We start from the raw sequence: 19,399 nt of genomic DNA on the forward strand, positions 1-19,399 counted from the left end.
GAAAAACCCATTGATCAAAGATCTTTTTCTTCAGGCAAATTGGGATTTTTGATTTAAAAATCGCATTCATTCGTCCAATTGCACTCCATCCTAATTTAATACGTCTATTTATTTCTTCTTAATTACTACCGGACTTGTATTTTATTTGTCCTAAATATAAATAACTATCGACTACTTCTACTATTGTATCATCTATTGCGATGCTATCAGGCATGCAATAGTTATAGTTATTGAACATTAGAATTTGTATATATATATATATAATTAGTTTATTTATATTTTTAATACTGTCGTATATACTCGACATCTTTATCAATAATATATCCAATTTTGGTTTAAATGTTCGTAATAGTGATTGGTTTACGAATTCTTAAAATAATGTTGTGGTTTCGCCAACGCACTCGTTCGAGCACACGCATTAACACATTACGGGTCGCGAAAAGTAACTTGCGCAATCCGCCGACGTAGTGTCGCTCAATTTATCCGACAAATGTCACGAGTTGGTGGAAAATTTTATTGAGTTTTCCAAGAAGTTGAAACGTTTAATGTGTCGTCGTGTATCTCACTCGGTGTATCTTTCCACGAATCTTCCCTCTAGCCGACGTCTCACTCGTCTTCTCGCATATGCACTGTATTATGTATGTATACTTTCCACCATACTCATTTCAAAGATACAAACTTACCTGTTGATACATTGTTAGTTAACTTTTACGAGCTTTTTCGTTTTATTACTCGGGACACGAGGACGTAGGTATACATATGTAGGTAACATAACTTATTCAACCTTTCTTCGCGTTTTTATAACTCTGTTTATATATTGTATATTTATATTCTTTTTATTTCGACAATATTTTTTTGTTGCTTATTTTAATCGTTTAATATTGGCTTTTATTTGATTATTTTCACCATATTAAAGAGACAATCTTTACAATTCAAATTGGATGTGATTTGATAACGTTTTTGTTGCTCGAGTAAGTACGATGATATGCAATTTATATTCTGAACGAAACGGAGGGATTATATCGATTTCTTGTATTTATTTTTTGCTGATGTATACTTTTCGTATGCTTGTAACATAATATGTTGTGATATTTTGTACAATTTTCTATAAGAAAGATATATAAATATATTTATCAATTTGGGCATCACATAAACGTCACATTGCCGCCCTGGGGCGGCTTACTGTGTACAGTACAATCGTTTCAATTGATTGATTATACTTGTAATTGGTACAAGACACGTTTTGCCGTCACATCTAATTGCATCGACATTTAAACGACGCCGCTAATGACGGTCGGTAATGTGTTAAGCGCGACGATCCATATTCAACTAACACGCCGAAATGGTTCATTATCTAATGCAAATTTTGCACTGGATATAATATATTATATTCTGTTTGCAATACTTTTGTTTTAACGTTCGTTACGTGTCTGGTGTTCATCGAATTCGCATAGCAGGAATCGTAAGCATTTTAGTTTCGACGTTTGAAATTAATTTCAATGATTTATAGGAAAGATATGGTAATTTGAACGTGGAATTTCTTACGGACAATTTACAACGGATATTACACACGTCGCGTAGGATGTTCAAACTGTTGTAATGGCCGTATTAAACGCTTGTAATGCGTCCGAAATAAATCCACGTTAATTTATACGAAAAGTTGAAAAGTAGTGTAGTATTACTTTCACACTAAAGCCCTTCATGTGAAGTGTTATGTATTGTATAATAAATGTTGTGGAGCTTTCGTTATTCTGTTTATAATAGGTCATTGATCATTGACGCAAGACTTCGGTTTGGTGTCGATGATAAATTAAAAAGATTATGAATGTCGATTTATTTTATGTCCAGTTTTAACTGTGGTCTGTTAAGTATCTAAATTGTTAATATACAACAATAATCACTTCAGAGAATATTGAATCGATGCTGTGATTCATGAGAGTTTTTACATGATGATGAATCAAAGATAACTCACTGTTTATTGACTTCGATTTGAGTCAAACGTTGCAGACGTTTATAGAATGTTCCGATATGATTAATTAATAAAATTTGTATTTATTTATTCCTACTGGATGTATGTTTATTATTTGATGATGAATGCATTCAAATTTCATTGGAAAATAAGTCTATTTGACGTTTTTGTTTAATCAATTAAAGGTTACAATCATTTGAGACAATCTATGTATGCATGTAATAGTTTCTAGTTGATAAATTTTAGCGTTTTATGATCTCAAATTTGGATATAAATTAAGTTATTAAATAAATTATATAACTATATCAAAGCTATATTTATATAATTTGATTGAATTGTGAATCTTTGCGTTTAGACCATTTGAAGTTTAACGTAAATTTTAATCACAAAATTGATTATTAATCATATCATCCCTGCGTATACGATTATTCATAGATTTCTTTAAATTATGCCGTTTATGACGTTAAAAAATATAGTACCATTTAATTTTCACGATTTTTTAAACTTTGCCCTTAGAGAACCTGTTTCACTTTTTTATTAATGCTCATATCGCTCACAAATTATGATAATTTTAGGTATCAAATTTCATCGCACTGTACCAAATCAATGGGTATTTGATTTTTAAGGCTTCTTTCAATAGATGATGTTGAAAATCGTTACACTACTGAATTTAACGACATTCAAACTTAGCCCCGAGAAAATTCCTCGGAACTATTTCGTCCGCTTAATGGAACGGTACAATCGCGCGACTTTATCAACATTAAGGATGCGATACACACCCGATACTTCGATGAAAAATTGTCGAACATCCATCTGTGCGTGTCCTTAGGCGGATGAGAGGTCTTCGGTTACCAACAACATTAGTCCCAAATTCAAATGAAGCGGTTGTGCATCTATTACACGAAACGCATATTCAGATGTGAACGCACAGATAGTGACGTGCATTCCAACCGTGTTATTATAGTCGTAATTACACTGTATATGTGTATATAAATAATATGTATAAGATATATTTAAAGCTTTGCATGTGTCTGTGTGTCTCAGGTGAGGCCAACCGTCGGCTCTCGTCTCTCCACAAAACGAAATATGCAAATCCAGAACGATCATATCTTTACCGGGTGTTGTCGTAGTTGCCGTGTGTGGTCGACGATCATGTGTCATTGTCAAACCGTTGTTTCTACGTATAATATAACAACATACACGAGTATACTCATATTTGTGTACGCATTTAAATACTGGTAAATATGCTGCATTTGCATAAGCTTTTGTGCCGCGATATTGTACATATTATTATGATTTAAGTCGAGGCGAATCAGAAACAAAAAGGCGCCGATCGTAAATCTGAGACGTTATCGATTGCTCAATTTCGTGTGATTTTTTGACTTTATCCTAGACAAGCTCGTGTGTTAATCTGTCCATTCGACTCGCCGTATTTGTACGTCTAATCCTATATTTAAATATGTGTATGTATGTATGTACATATATACATATGTAAGTACTTATCTACGTAATCCTATCGCGGCTCACTCGAAATGTGTGTGGACAGATTATTACGGATTAATTCAACGACGCACTTAAACGTCGTGTCCACACACATGTTGTTACTTGATGATGAATATAGCGGTGTAATTATTGAATCAGTGATGATTTTTTGTATGTTGTATGTATGTATGTGTGTAGAAAAAATCATGCTTTATGCTTTGTATGTAAAATTCTACTAAATTTAGTATAGTTTGTCGTACGTGGCATCTATTACAAAACATAGTTATGTATTTAAATTTTAATTTGTATGAAATATTTATAGTAAAATGTTAATTGGAATGGAATGCGTTTGATTACCGCTATTAAATAATAATAAAAAATGCCGCTTCGCCTGAAGAAGAAGGTTTTGATTAATGTGTTTTATCAATAATTTTGTATGGATGAAATGTTGCATAAAGTTTAATGTATTGATAGAAGTGTGGAATTTTAAATGTTTGCTATAAATACGAGAGATTAGGATGCGTAATAGTTGTAAGAAAATGTCAATTTTGGAAATGTACATATAGCTAGAAGTTACATATATTATGAAACGTTTAACAATAAAAGTGTTTGAATGGTATCCAATAGAGTGCAGAAGAGAGTTGATGGAAGAATATTGCTCAGAATAAAGATTTATGTAGTGTCATTTTCACTTTCATCTATTGTTTGATGGTAAATGTTTGCAATTTAATCAATTCAGTCTATTATTTATGTAATGTAATAAATGGAGCATTCACTGTATCATCATCATTCGCCACAAGTCTCTCCAACACGCTTTCATTCGTCGCTGTTTTGGCCAACTCTCATCCATCTCACCCGACATATTTTTCTGATTTCATCCACCCATCTTCCCTGTGGCCTTCCATGCACCTTTTTTACATTATATCGGGTTTCATTCGAGCACTTCTTTCGTCCATTTATCGTCCGTTCTTATAGCTATGTCACTCGCCTACTGCCATTTCAATCGATTTACTCTCACCATTATGTCATCCGAACTTCGGAGAAACTTCTCATTAATTTGTTTTGTTCTCCAGTTTCTACGTGGTAGTACGTCATGCCCTTCGTTGCTGGAACAGTTGTACTTTATATGTCCATAATAATTATGTGCGTGGTAGCAACATCATCATTTGATGGTGGTCCTGCCCGCATAGATACTCATCGGCTGGCTCATATTCCAAGAGCTATGCGACTTCTTAATGAAATCGTTGCTGCTGTGCCTGGATATGATATTTTCTACCTCACTTAGTGTAAGTTATCGAAGCTTATTTTAGTCTGGTAGCCTGCGCTCATCATTATTTCGACAATTAGATGTGATGTATGAGTGGAATTTTGATTTTCTCTCTACCATTTGGACCTCACAGGGATGTTTTGTATTTTAGGCTGGTTCTTATATTATACACATACATATATCGGTGCTAGCTGTAGATGCAAGACATTCCTTTCTATGTATTCTGTTTATTTTTGATATTTTTACTTTATCTGTTGTAATAACATTGCTATTGTTTTTTATGAGTATACAATATAAATGTATTTTTATCTGTATATATATTTATATATAATTTTTTTGTCGTCTCTCAGTTATATTTTCGACCAGTGTGGCGCAATAGGGATTCCTGTAATGGCACAATGGTTCAAACTTACATAAAATAGTAATATCAACCACCTTTGTCATACTTCTAATTAACGTATTCCGTTTTCTATTTCAGCTCGTTATGCTAAGCATACAGCGTTCCACACTTAGTTAGCGTTCACTGGCAATATATTTAAATTGTGGTATATTCTATTTTTGTGCAAGGGTAAATTTATGCTGTAGATGAATTTTCAAGTATGCACTATGTGTGAGTTTGAAGTGCTTCGTATAAAACTTGATGACTTTTCTTATTACATGTATGGCTTGTTCGTAGAACCAGCCATATCTGCTTATATGTACTTATGTAGATGTTAATTCAACCGATTTTATTACACGCAGAACGATGTTTAACACTCACAACTCGTAAATCGCACTCGCCGAGTCGACTTTATAGGCCGACTTGACCACCCCTGGCGCGCTGCACCTTATCGCAGGGCCGGCTCGCGCATTATTGAATAAAACTCGGCACTCTCGATACTCGACGAAGGTAATAAATGAACTCCATTTTGCGTCGGGTTTATCTGTCCTTACGTCCCACGCCGAATTCGCCGCTTTATTGACCGCTTTATTATGCGTTTCCCACCCTCGCTTAACGCGCGCTACGTTACGCGGATGCGTGCCGGTTTTATTGCGGGGCTCTCGGGCGAGTCGAGACCCGCCGATTTACGAGCCGAAAAAAGCCCGGAATCCCATCCCTCTCTGCGATAATTATTTACGGGCGCCTTTTTTTACGGGACGCCATTTTTTCGCAATCTTCGTGCGCGCGCGCCCCGCGGAAAACTTTTAAATGGCGGCGAGAGTCGTAAAGTCGCCTTTTCGGGATTTTAACCGCCTTTTTACGGCCGTAATGACGCGTAGGAATATTTCTTATTAATTTATGAATGCGGCGGGTAATAATGGAAAACGTACCCTTTGCATTTGAAATGTTTTTGGGTATGTCTGTGCTCTTGAATTATAGGTCAATCCATAAACTTTTCGCGCCTTTTTCATTTATCTATATTTTTATTTGTAGACGTTTTGTGTTGGAGCAAACAAACCAAAATGTAGGCACAATTTACTTGCAGAATACAATTTAAATGTGTATTATTTCACGAGTTGAATGTCCAGTTTAAGGATAAAATCGCTTAGTCGTAAAAAACGGTGAAAATACTATGAGACAGTATAACAAATTTTGAGGTTTCAAATTCAAAGTTTTAAATTTGCAAAAACAGATATATTCTACATAGATATACCAAAATTGATGGTTCCAAATTGAAAACCGTAGATCTGCATATCAGACTAATAAACCAACGAGCTTTATACATATAATACCTATATATAGTAGGTTTATATTTTACTATTGATATTTTATAGATTAAAAAGTATACATATAAAAAATGCAATTAAGTAAGTTGAAGTCACTTTTTTTTTGATATTATTAATTATTATTATTTGATATTATTATGTGTGCTTGTTATAAAAAATAGTTTGAAAATGTTTGTATTATTATATTAGTTAAAGTTATTGAAAAATTGTATGAAATAAATGCGTATGTTGTGCTTTTGAATGCATCTGAATATATTCAAGGCCTTAATTTAAATATAAAAATATATCAATAATAGTGTGATTAAATACAACACGCATTCCAATAAGGAAAACTGTTGTTTTTAATGCGTTTCTATACGGTTGTCTTTGATTGGAGATTGCCATATAAATTATTGCCAATCAATACGTTATATACTTTTAGAATTAATTGAATACTTAATATATATGTATATTCGATCTTAAAAATGTTCGCAAATCACTAATGTAACGTACATTTAAATCCACAAAGGAGCAAAAAAGGATTATCGTGTAAAAACAATACGTCAAAAAAAAAACGGACACAACCCACGCATCGTCCGAATTTTTCACAAGAATACACGTATATTTTGCTTTACATTTTTTTTCACCCAACATACAAAGTGAATATCGGTATTTTTTTTAATAAAATATAGCTACATACATATATACATACATAGATGAAGGGAATTTTTGAGGTAACAACAACGCCGACGCTAAAATTTTTTCATCTCATTTTGATGTTCGAACACTTGAGTGATTTTTCAAAAGAGAAATTCTTTCATCCCCTCTCAGAACAAGTTAACTCACTTAGCATGGAAGAAACTCGCAATTTCGCAATAAAAATCAAAATAAAATATATTATATACTTTTCTGTTATTTTTTTATTCGTTTTGGTTTGTTTCTAACGAAATTAGCAATTTTTCATCGCAATCGAAACTATCTCATTTTTCTTTTCTCCAGTACAAGTACTCGTATAATCTACCCATCTAGAACAAATTCAATTCGAATCGCCTTCCACTGCTGGCCCGCTTCTTATTTTATTTACTCCTCTCAATCCAATATAGAGGGGCAAAACCGTAATAAATAAATCCCCAGATGTATGTATGGGATATTTATTATACATGGACATATAAATATTTACGAAGTATTGTTTCGTGTGTGTGTGTGATTCTTACTTAATTAACTCCCCGTACGTGTGTCGAAGTGCTGAAGTTGCTCCCGCACACGAGTTATGAAACCGCGATCAGGGCTCGCCCACCGCGAAAGTTGCCCGTCTGTAAAATTGTGTTTTCGTGTGATACATACGAAAGTAGCATGGCAAAAGTAGAAGTGTTTCCACCCACAACAAAGAAAGTCCGCCTTGACTGGGAAATTTTCGCGTACACTGTATGGGAAACGTGAAAATAGGACTTCTTCGGTCCCGTGAACTTTCGGCGATAGGTCGAAAATTGTATAAAAAAGTATTCCGTATATTAATTTCATGCCGTCGAAATGTTGGTATGAATCCTTGTCTATAAATTGGGGTTGAAACTTTTCGATTTGTATTCAAAATTTTGGTTTCATTTAAGTTCATGATGGTGCGTACGGACGAGGAATCTTGCAATGAATCTTTGACTCACTTTACACCGAGCTGATTAACTTGAAGTTTTACAAGCATAAATATTTCTATCAAAATTTTAGGTCACCCTCCCCTTTTTGCGAAAAAAAGTGAAATTTTTTATAAATTGTATCTATTTACTCGGTTACCACATCATTAGTTACCATTCAGTGCTTGCATTATTATAGCGTATTGTGTTTTACATAGCTATGTAACTTAGAAAGTGTTTTAATACAACGATTATGATTTGAATATAATTTATATTTTAATGTTTGTTACAATGTATGCGTATTTCTATAAAAAGTTATGGTACGCTTTTCTTTATTGATGCTTATTGTGATATTTTTACTACTCGTTGAAAATGACGGGAGAATATTTAAATAGTAATATAAATTGCAGGTTTTATGTGTGTATGTTTAGTACTAGCGCAATATTGATGCAACGACTTTGTATAAATTTATATTTAATTGACTGTAACATGTTTCAGAATCAGTGGTTTGAAAAAATGCTATTCATAGTCTTATTTTATGTTTATGTTTGATGCGATTTGAATCGGCGTTTAATTCGTTAAAAAAATAATCGGATTTGCTAACAATAATACGAGGCGCTTAAGTTTTGTTTTTAATCAGTAATTTGAATTGGAACTTTTAGTTTATAAATAAATCAATATGAATATCCGAATGAAAAAAATAATTATTTTTTCACAAAAATAATTGTGGTCAACGTTTTAAGTTACAATACTAAGAGACAGTATTCCAAATTCGGTGGTTTTAAATTAAGAACATAGGTTTTCATAGTAGAAGAACCAACAAACAAAATATTTTTTTTACATTATAGAAAAATTCACTATAGTTTGAAACGAAATAAATTTATTTAGTAGGCACATATGTATGTATGTATGTATATAATAATTTTATACCTACTGGAAATTTTGGAGTATGCGTACGTTTTTACTTTATTTTTATCCACATGCATAATGTTTTTTTTTATATATGTTTTTCTTATAATACATCGTTGAAGATATCGATTTTGTCAATATATTATCCGGTTAAGCAATGCGACAAGTTGCCTATCCGTTGCACCGGCATGCACCACGTCTCGAATGCATATAAATTATCTGCACGGCTTATGCACACGCGCTCAATGCAAATTTCTATATAAATTGCATCCGAGTGCATAGCTTTAAATGTCGACTACGTGTATCAATTTTTTTCTACAGATATATCGCATTTAAATAGCGATGTAATCGAGACACAAATATGCACGCACACACCGGTGTGTTTAATATTAACGTTTGTACATACATATGTGTGTGTAGGAAGAAGATGCACGTCATGATTCCAACAAAGGATACCTTTGTTCTTGGGCATGTTTCCACCTCATCTTTGGATGTGGCATTTGAAACAGACATATAAAAGGCGTTGACACAAGCACACCTTCAACTTGCAGCATGTCCGTTCGGTTTGTTGTCTTGTTTTGAACACTACATAGCTGCATTGGCGAATGTTTCCGTTTATTTATTTTTTGACGAATACTCTGTGTGTTTAGATCTTTCGGTTTATTTGTGGATTCGTGGGTGGTGGGTCGACGTACAAAATACGGTAAAAAAATAGAAGAAGAAGAATAACCCTCGAGCTTAGCGAAAGAAACGAGAGGAAAAGGTTAATGAGCACTAGGAGGACCCTAATCGCTTTAAGGCTTTCGCGTCCAAGGCCGACGTTTAAGTTCCGGAAAGGAATAATATGTTCTTTATATAGAACGTTTATATTTATTTAGGAATATTGTCCGTATCGCTGTATGCTCGACATAACGAGGAAATACAGGAAGCGGAACATGTGGGTGAGAAGTATGACAAGGGTAGTGGACATAGTGGATTGAGATTGAAATGACAATGGGCGGGCCCCGTGGCTAGAAGAATGGACGAAAGGTGGACAAAATAAGTGCTAGAATTGTACCCGAGAGAATGCAAAAGGGTAAAAGGAATACCGCAGGGAAGATGGGTAGACGAATTTAGGAAATTGTGTGGGGTGAGATAGATGAGAGTTGCGCAAAATAGAGACGACTGGAAGCGTGTTGGAGAAGCCTTCACCTGGCAGTGGATGGTAAGCGGCTGAAGATGATAATAATGATTGTTCGTATGAGTTTATTTTTCAATGATTTTGATAATCGTTTTGTAGTTGTTAGACGCGCGCACAGTTTAAAATCAAACGGAACTGAAATGGATCTAGTTCACTATGGAATCAACCCACACTGTTATATTTGTTCATACATTGTATGTAGATAGTACACGCATGAATGTTCATTGTAATCGCTCTCGAATTTGATTTCGCGCAATTAAATCCATTGAAACGTTTCTGAATGGGCACACATCGCGCATCGGTTAACGAAATGCATATCGGACAATGCATGCGAGATGCACTGCTGCGGATTCTGCATAATCGTCCTTCCGTTACTTATCTCCGACCCTCACGGATGAGTTGGCATCGAACTGTGTGTTGTCTTTAGACTTGGGCTGTACTAAGCCGAATTGATTAAACGTGCCAACAACCACCGGATTACACATACACACACGTTCAAAGTAACCACGAGAATGCCATCCGAGACGGAAATGCACGCTCTTTGACGTTCAAACTTAACTGTTTGGACAGACGTTAGATTGAAGGTAAATGTTGGCCCAAGCGAAGTCTTAGACCGATGGTTTCGAGTGCATTTGAATTTGTGTGAAATTATTTCGAAAGTATTTTGAGTATGGCTTGTTCATGAAATGGCCGAATCCCTCTATCTAGAAGTGGTGTAATATGTATGAAATTTCAGTACAAATTTTATTTAAATATCTATTCATTCATACACTCTCATTTTATTTACAAGCTTCTATATTTCACTTCGCTAACGATTCAATATCTATTCCTACAGTCTTCCGATCGTTTTTTATACCTTAAGGTACTTAAATCAAAATATGTTATTTAGAGATTCGCCAACAAGTCTTTCGTAAGGTTTCATGCTACGGTATTAGTCGTAGCTGGAAATGCTACGATAAAATGTATTAAATATATACATATGTATGTATATACAATATGAGGTTGAAAAGAATGAATCTCTCTACATTGGAGACGAGTAGAATTAACGACGTTCTAACTAAAGTTTACAAAATTATAAATAATCACTACAATATTGTCTTATGATTGACCTCCCAAAAAACACATATCTGATAGGTCACATTCTCAGACTCCAAAAAGAAATTTCTTTTATGAAAAATAGAAATTCTTTCGTTTGAAAAACAGTGCTAAAATTTGGAATAGTTTACCACATGAATAAATAACTTTTAGTTATCTAAACCTTTATAAAAATAAATTTGATGATTCCCAAATGTTAATGGGCTTTTGTAGTTTTTCATTTTCGGTTTCTTTTTTTCCATATACATAGTTATTGTTATGATTCTTGATTTTATCCTATTTTTATTAATTATTTTGTGCTATTATAAATGACAAACCCCTTAGCTCCATCGGCTATGTCACCCATCCCAAGTATTTTAAATAAATAAATATATACATAGAGACAAATCTCCCATATTTATTTTTTATGGGTGATCTTTTGTTAAGCAAAAAAGTCTTTTGTCGAATGGAATTTCGACATCATATTAATAAAAAAAACTTATTGTTAATTTATTACTCATATTTTATTTTAGAATATTTGTATGGTTGTTTGTTTATCGACTAAACAAACTTTAAGTTTTCAATTTAAGATCTTACGCTACTTACATCATATTGTTTTTTCATCCACTCGAGCAACGTCGGGTAATTTGTTTAGTTATGCCTGTATGAAAAATATACGGTAGAAATCGTTGTTTAAAAGTGTTATGATTAATCTGTTTATTGAATAACAAATCTAACAATTGCCTTGAATAATAAACCCAACTTGGATCAAACGACTTATTTTACTGTGTGGTGTAGAAAAGCCCTATCTTTTATCAAAGCTTTATAATTAAGGCAAGCAGATTGCTAGACTTGTTTCTCAATTTGTCTGCAAACAAATCTCTACGTGATTATATCTAATTAGTAATTTTGATCCTTTTGTAATGAATAAATAAATAAATACCACTATAGTATACAGACCGAATATATTACATAAAAAATAACTACACTGATCCTTTTCTCGATTTGCGATTATATTATAAAAATTCATAAAAAATACACAGTATTATTATTACCATACGAAGTCGTTAACACCCTCATCATTTCGCCCGATATAAAGTGAGAGTTTTATCACACCTATAACGAGATAAAATCACCGCGAGCGAAATGACCACGCGACCTTCGTCATATCGCTTTATAACAAACCACACGTGATAATTTCAAATTATTAGCGATCGGAACGATAAAGTACCTAGAGATGAGGTTCGAGTTGCCGAAATCGTCGATTCGTTAAAAGCCCACATGCGACACGCTCAATTTACGAACATTGTGTACGACATATATTATTCATGGAGTCGTCTTTTGTCGCAAATAACTACTTTTGAACCTCCCTCTATGTAGTACGCACTATCGTATACATAATAAATTGACTATAATTTAATATAATTTGGTGAAACTTTTCCGATTAATTATGTATCATACATACATATTTATGTATATGGGTAGTTTGCCGAAGTTGGTCCGACTGCCTACTAAATAAGTCAACTGTATACAACAAGTGTTTTTTGGCAGTCTTATCTTGTTAATTGTTTTATTCAGTGTGTAATTAATTAATGTGTACTTGTGTAGATTCGGCACGATAATAACCGTAAAGTTTATATTCATTCGTACATATTTCGCATTTAAAGTATTTCTATATTTTTATTTTTATTATCAACGCTCATAATCTTTATTGAAAGAAAACATGTACTCGGTAGTATAATATAAGGTTCTTGTTTAAAATACCGTAGAAATGCCTATGCATTACCATTTTATTCTTATCGTTTCAAAATATGTATGTATATTGTAATATCGTAATGTAAAATAAATTTTTATAGGTCATAAATGTTTATTATTATAATTAAATGAAATAATTTCAATTGTATCAAGGTATGTATTGAATTTCAGTCCATACATATAGACCTAAATTATACACTTAATATGATTAATTTAAACGTTTACGAATATCATATATAGTTATGTACGTAATATACATGATGTATGATTTTTATGACATTTTGTTGTATTGAAGCAAAATATTTGGTAATCAATTTTAAATTAGATATGATTAAAATTAATCTATGTAAAATAAGTTCGCAGCATGCAGTTTTCACATAACTGATTATTGTTTTTACTAGATGTATTATATTTTTCTTCTTACTATGTATGTAAAGATGATAATCTGTCCGTTTGTTTTTAAGTTAAAATATCTACATTTCGTATACTGTCTCTAACCGTGACTGAAGACTACAAAATGTTCATTTTTAAACGCTTTTTTCCTTACTTTCTACTACTAATTCTTGCTAGTAACTTACAAATTATCAATTGTATAATGTTTCATTTTGATTATTTCTAGTAAAATATTAATAATAGTGTATGGAGAATAAATTTAACATGTTTCAAATTAGGTGATTTATTTTGGCCCACTTCGAACGTATTGATCCAGTTACTAGTATTATACATATGTACCTTGTCCCAGGAGTGTTAGATAAAAACTTTTTTGTATTTTTTTTTTATTATATAACTTTTAGTTCAGTTGCACCTGTAGTTAGGCGGCCATTTTTAATGCATCCCAGGCGATTAATTAGCGTGGCGTTACGGAATACTATCCGGTCGGTATTCCATTACGAGCTTTTAACGAGTAATAACGGCTCGTTTCGTCGCACAAACCTATTTGCGATGACAATATACGTATTTTGGAGGCGCTAACTAATGGCACACGAATTCCTACCTCAACAAACATAACTCATTAAAAAGTTGGCCGAGATATCTAATACTTGTGTGTGTACATAGATACATACTACGACGTAGACAGAGTACCGGTTGGCTATAATGAGCGCAAGCACACTCGCTCTCGTAGGTACTATGCTCAACTTTTATTAAAGATGTATAACCAACCCCATCCCCATGAGCCTCTCCTTCTCGCTGACGTGCCTTGTGAAGGGGTGAATGCAGGTTAAAGCTCGAAATAATGTCATTATGTATCGTGAAATTGAGACGGTTGGAAAGTTCTGGGAACTTCGTGTACTGTTAAAGCATTTTTATGCCGAGAAATAAAGCTGAGAAGTTTGCACGAGGAGTGAGTTTAGGTAATGTAATCTTTGCAGTGCTAATAGGTAGGATATTTTATAATGCAATTATAAAGTTGTATCCACACTCAATGGTTTAATGGATGCCGGAAATCTACTCGCTCGGTTTTGTAGCGGATTCTTGTGGATTTTAATATGATAAGTTAGCTTGTGCTATGAATGAAATTGATTTAATATTTTTAATTAAATGAATAGTATTTTAGAAAAAAATCGGAACTAAAAGCTGAAAATACTTTCATTTGCAAGTGCATGCCAAAAAGAAAGATTGAAATGATAACCGCCTTGTAAGAACTTAATTTTTTGAACTTATTTTATATTTTTCAATAATAAAATGATGTTTATAGCTAATTACAATAATTTCTCTCGCAGATTTTGCATTATTTTAACTTAAAATACAGATTTTTAACTGGACGAGTCCAGCACAGTGGCTAGCGGATTTTTTTAGCGCAATAGGCAAGGGTTAAATTGATTCTTTGATCGAAATGAAACAAATTTATATTTTTTATACAATTAATATGACATTAAACGCAATTTACTTGTATGAAAATACTTGTTTTTGTCATTGAAAATAATAAAAATTAAGTTTATACTCTCTTAAGGAAGTGTTCGTTTGAAACGTACATATGTATGTTAATAATTTTGATGTAAAATTATACAATAAAAGTCAAACATTATTTGTTATTTGACTATAATATAACATTAATTTAGCAATTATCAAATATTTTTGATATAAATTTTTCAATTTAACAAATGTACATATGTAATTGTTTAGTATTAACGGAATTTTTGCTTAAGTTCAATAAAAATTGGGCTAAGTTAATATTTCATATTGAAATCAATAATTTGGGCTAGTATCTTATAAATACTCGCTTAAAAAATATATCGACTAATTAAAGTTGAATCTTCCGTGAGAACGACATCATTGACCGATATCGGTCCAAACGCAGATACCGTTCATTGCGTCAAATCTAATTGCCGGCAGGTTCGAACTTCACCTGCCAAATGAACACAAATATAAAAAAATGGATATAAAAATAAATACGCTAATTATTTAAATAATGCTTTCGACCTAGTGGAGTAGTATAACACGATATTCTCACGGTTTGCGCAACGTTGGCCGGATGGCAACGGGTAAAGTAACCGGCGCCATTAATCTTCACCCTGGGATTCCTAATGCGGGCTGACTTTACGTAAGATTAGTTGAGAATTATGCAGAGAAACCCCCCCTAACCCATCCACGGCGAAAGTATAACCCTTTCGCCGCGGTAATTAGACTCGGGATGCAACCGTTTGTCTTTGGCGTCGAGTTGATATATATTTCGCAAACAGTGCCACTATGGCGTGTGCTCTACGTGTGTACGATCGTTCGAGTCAGCCGTCAGATCTAAAGCCTTGTTAAATTGATTTTGAATGAGATTTTTTAATGGATTTTGACACTTGTTGATTGTATGAATATCGGGTTTTATTATTCGCAATGAAAGCGAGTGTCGAAGCAACAGGTTTTCTATAATAAATAAACTCGCTGAATGTTGTTGTGTTTCAAATTAATGTTGACGGTTAATTAGCCTTTGTTTATTGTGATGCATTAAACTCGAAATGGTAACTAAATTTTTACAGTGTTTTGAATTAAGATGTTAGAGTAGCTAAGTACATAGTAATTTCTCAACATCTGCTATGTTGTGAATACCTCATCATCACCATCATCTACAGCCATTAACCATCCACTGCTGGATGAAGACCTGTCCAATACGCTGCCGCTCGTTTCTGTTTTGCGCAACTCTCATCCATCTCACCCCACACATTTTCCTAATTTCGTCTACCCATCTTCCCTGCGGTCTTGCTTTTACTCTTTTGGATTCTCTCGGGTACCATTCTAGCACTTTTTTTGTCCACCTTTCGTTCATTATCATAGACATTTATATCTCTTCACTCTATTCACTATAGCCACAACCCATGTCATACTTCTCACCCACGTATTCCGTTTCCTGTCTTTCCTCGTTGTGCCAAGCATACAACGGTCCATACTTCTTTGAGTGCATTGGACTTTGTGTAGCAACTTGGCGTTCATTTTCCAAGTTTCACTTCCATACATCATCACTGGCAAAACACATTGATCGAAGATCGTTTTCTTCGGGCTTATGATTACATACATATATTTACATATACAAATGTATGTATGTCAATTTTTGGATTTAGCAATAATAAGAAATGATATCTATTGTTGTTTACAGATATAAAATTTAGTGGATTTGCTTTTATATTATACAAAAAAGAATCTCAAAGTTAGGAGTATTAAAAAAAATTAAAAAACTCGGGCATTTGCAAGCGTTTGGATAGGTCTTTTATACAAAGCTAACCCATAGTAGTACTTCTCAAATATTCAGAAAACGTTCGTACGAATACGCCTCGCTCACCGCTCATTAAAATAATATATCTCGATTGTTGCGAACCGCTGTGATAACATTCGTATTGTGCGATTGTGAAAGGGTTATTAAAACACAATGGGTGAATCGTTTCTGTACGATTTTTATGAATAGAAACTCTAATGGCCGAATATTTATCGTCGGCAGACGTTATAATAGAGACGTATAATATTTTCGACGTCATTATTATGTGTTTCGTATTGAAAACAACAAAAAAAAAGCATAAAACGAACACTGTCCGTATGTATATAAATTATATTGCTAATTTTGAGGAAAATTTCTCGATACATTCGCTCGTATACCCAATTAGCGTATTGTTAACGGATTGGTGAGTTTGCGTCATCTCGATATTTTCCACGAATTCACAAAGAAACTATTCCGAATAATTTATTATTAAGTAGATAGATATATTTGGAGATCTTTCGGGCTTAAATGATGCGGATGAATTTAATCGGATTTGTAAAAATCTAGCGTTATTTAAATGAGCGTTCATCTCTATGCTAATAACCGTATCGAAATATGCACGTTCGCTATTGAATAGTATGCTTATGTGTTTTGGTTAGTAAGCGTTTATTTTTTAATATAATATTATCACTTCGAAAAAGGAATTCTTTTTTGGTGTTTTTTTCCAATATCATGCGTGATTTTTTCCGATATTGAAAGACGAAGACGAAATGTCAAATGCGAAATTTACATAATATTGTCACCCGAGTAATTTTATATGGACCACACATGCAAGGTTAAACTTCTAGTTTAATCGTATGTAAAATCGGCACGTTTTAAATAATTTTGTATGTATAAATATTCAAAAACACCTTTTCGTACAAAATGGATAAAATTTAATTTATTTTACGGTTTAGAATAATATTATTTTTCATACTAAAGCGAAGGATGTAAATTTGTACTAACATTTACTTTTAATTCAACATAGCTATGAATTATTAAATGATTTTTTATGATAAAAATATATAATATATGACAGATCATTGACAACATTATTTAGTTTAAGCAATGCTTAAAAAAAGATGTTGAAAGGTCAATATGATGTTGAAAATTGATTGAATCAACGTCGTTCGAAAATTTAAATATATGAGTTAATTGTCAATATCGTTTGGAGGAAATTTATGAAAAGCTCTCAGCACTTGAGCGAAGACTGTCATCAAATTTGTAAATTTGAATTTTCATCTCGATTTATTCGTGTACGTGTACGTATTGGTGTGTCCAAGGGAAGTGTAAATCGCCTTAGGCTCCGGTGTTTTTTTTTTTATTATTTTTATTTTTGGCATCCAGGCGAACGCCGCGTTTAATTAAGAATGAAGCAAAGATAATAAATGCTCTTCGTTTTTTCAAATATGCAAAAATATTCAAATCAACACAATGAATATTGTAAATAAATCTCTTGTTTCCATAGCGGTGCGGAGTAACCAAAAATAATACTGAAAAAAAATGCAATAATCCGCGCCGCCTTACTCATTGTTTATAGGTTTTGCCGCCGAAATTTGCATATTTATGTATTCGTCGAAATGGCGAAAAACGCTGTTTCCGCCGCATATATCTGTGTATAAACCATCGAGGACTCTGATAGGGATCTGTTCTTTTATTTATATAAGAAAAAATCGGGATTTGTCGTATATAATAATCGCCCCAATTAAACGAAACTGAATTCAACTGCTATTACACTTATGTACATGTATAATCCTTACCATATTAAGGATTTTTATTATTTTTTGCAAAGTCGATATAAGAATACTCTTGGATTTTTGATTTTTGAAGTTGAAAATTTTACATACTCAAACAAACATACATATATTTACCATATACATACACATTTTTTAATTTACTTTTAATTCAATTTAAACTATTTATATATTTATATATATGTGATTTTTGTTTATTATTTTCCATTTGTAATTTTTAATTTTTGATTTTTCAATTTTTTTTTAATTCTCAATTTTTCAATTTTTAATTTTTATGTACAATTTTTTTAATGTTTTATTTTATTTGTTTTTCTATTATTGTTGTTTTATTTTTTCTTATGTTTTTGATCTTTTATGTATGTATTGTCTTGGGGTGACTTGTAAAGACACTGTGGTATACTTGTATATTAAAATAAAAATATAATAAACATTTGTATATTAATCTGTACTTTCTATTAATTAATCGACCCTTATATGTTCAATAAAAAACTTAAAATAACCTTTGATATACAACAAAGCAAATGCTAGAAAGATTTTGTCAGATTTACATATACATATGTATTATAATATTATTATCGATTAAGGATAGATATTCTTATACTGGTACTTTGATTTTTTGATTTTAAGTTAGTGAATATGTCGTTGCCGAATGATTTTTCATTTGAGATTTAGATATGATTCAAAAGTTTAATGTAGGCTATTAGGCTATAAACTTTCATGAAGAGATTCGTACTTTTTGGCAATCAATTTAATTTCTATAGAGGACATAATTTCGATTACAATTTTTTATGTCTAAGTAAAGATACTCTCCAGTTTATAATAATAGTAAATATTTTAAGATATGTAGAATATGTAAATAATGAAAATATCAGTTGTCAATATTTTGTACAGAATTTACAACCAGGTCTTAAAAATTGCGTTAAATTTTCATAATAAAGATTTGACTTGGATATAAATTAGCTTTAAATAACAGTATTTTC

Source organism: Arctopsyche grandis, chromosome 13, assembly GCF_051622035.1.
Source record: "Arctopsyche grandis isolate Sample6627 chromosome 13, ASM5162203v2, whole genome shotgun sequence".
NCBI classification, from domain to species: Eukaryota; Metazoa; Arthropoda; class Insecta; order Trichoptera; family Hydropsychidae; genus Arctopsyche; species Arctopsyche grandis.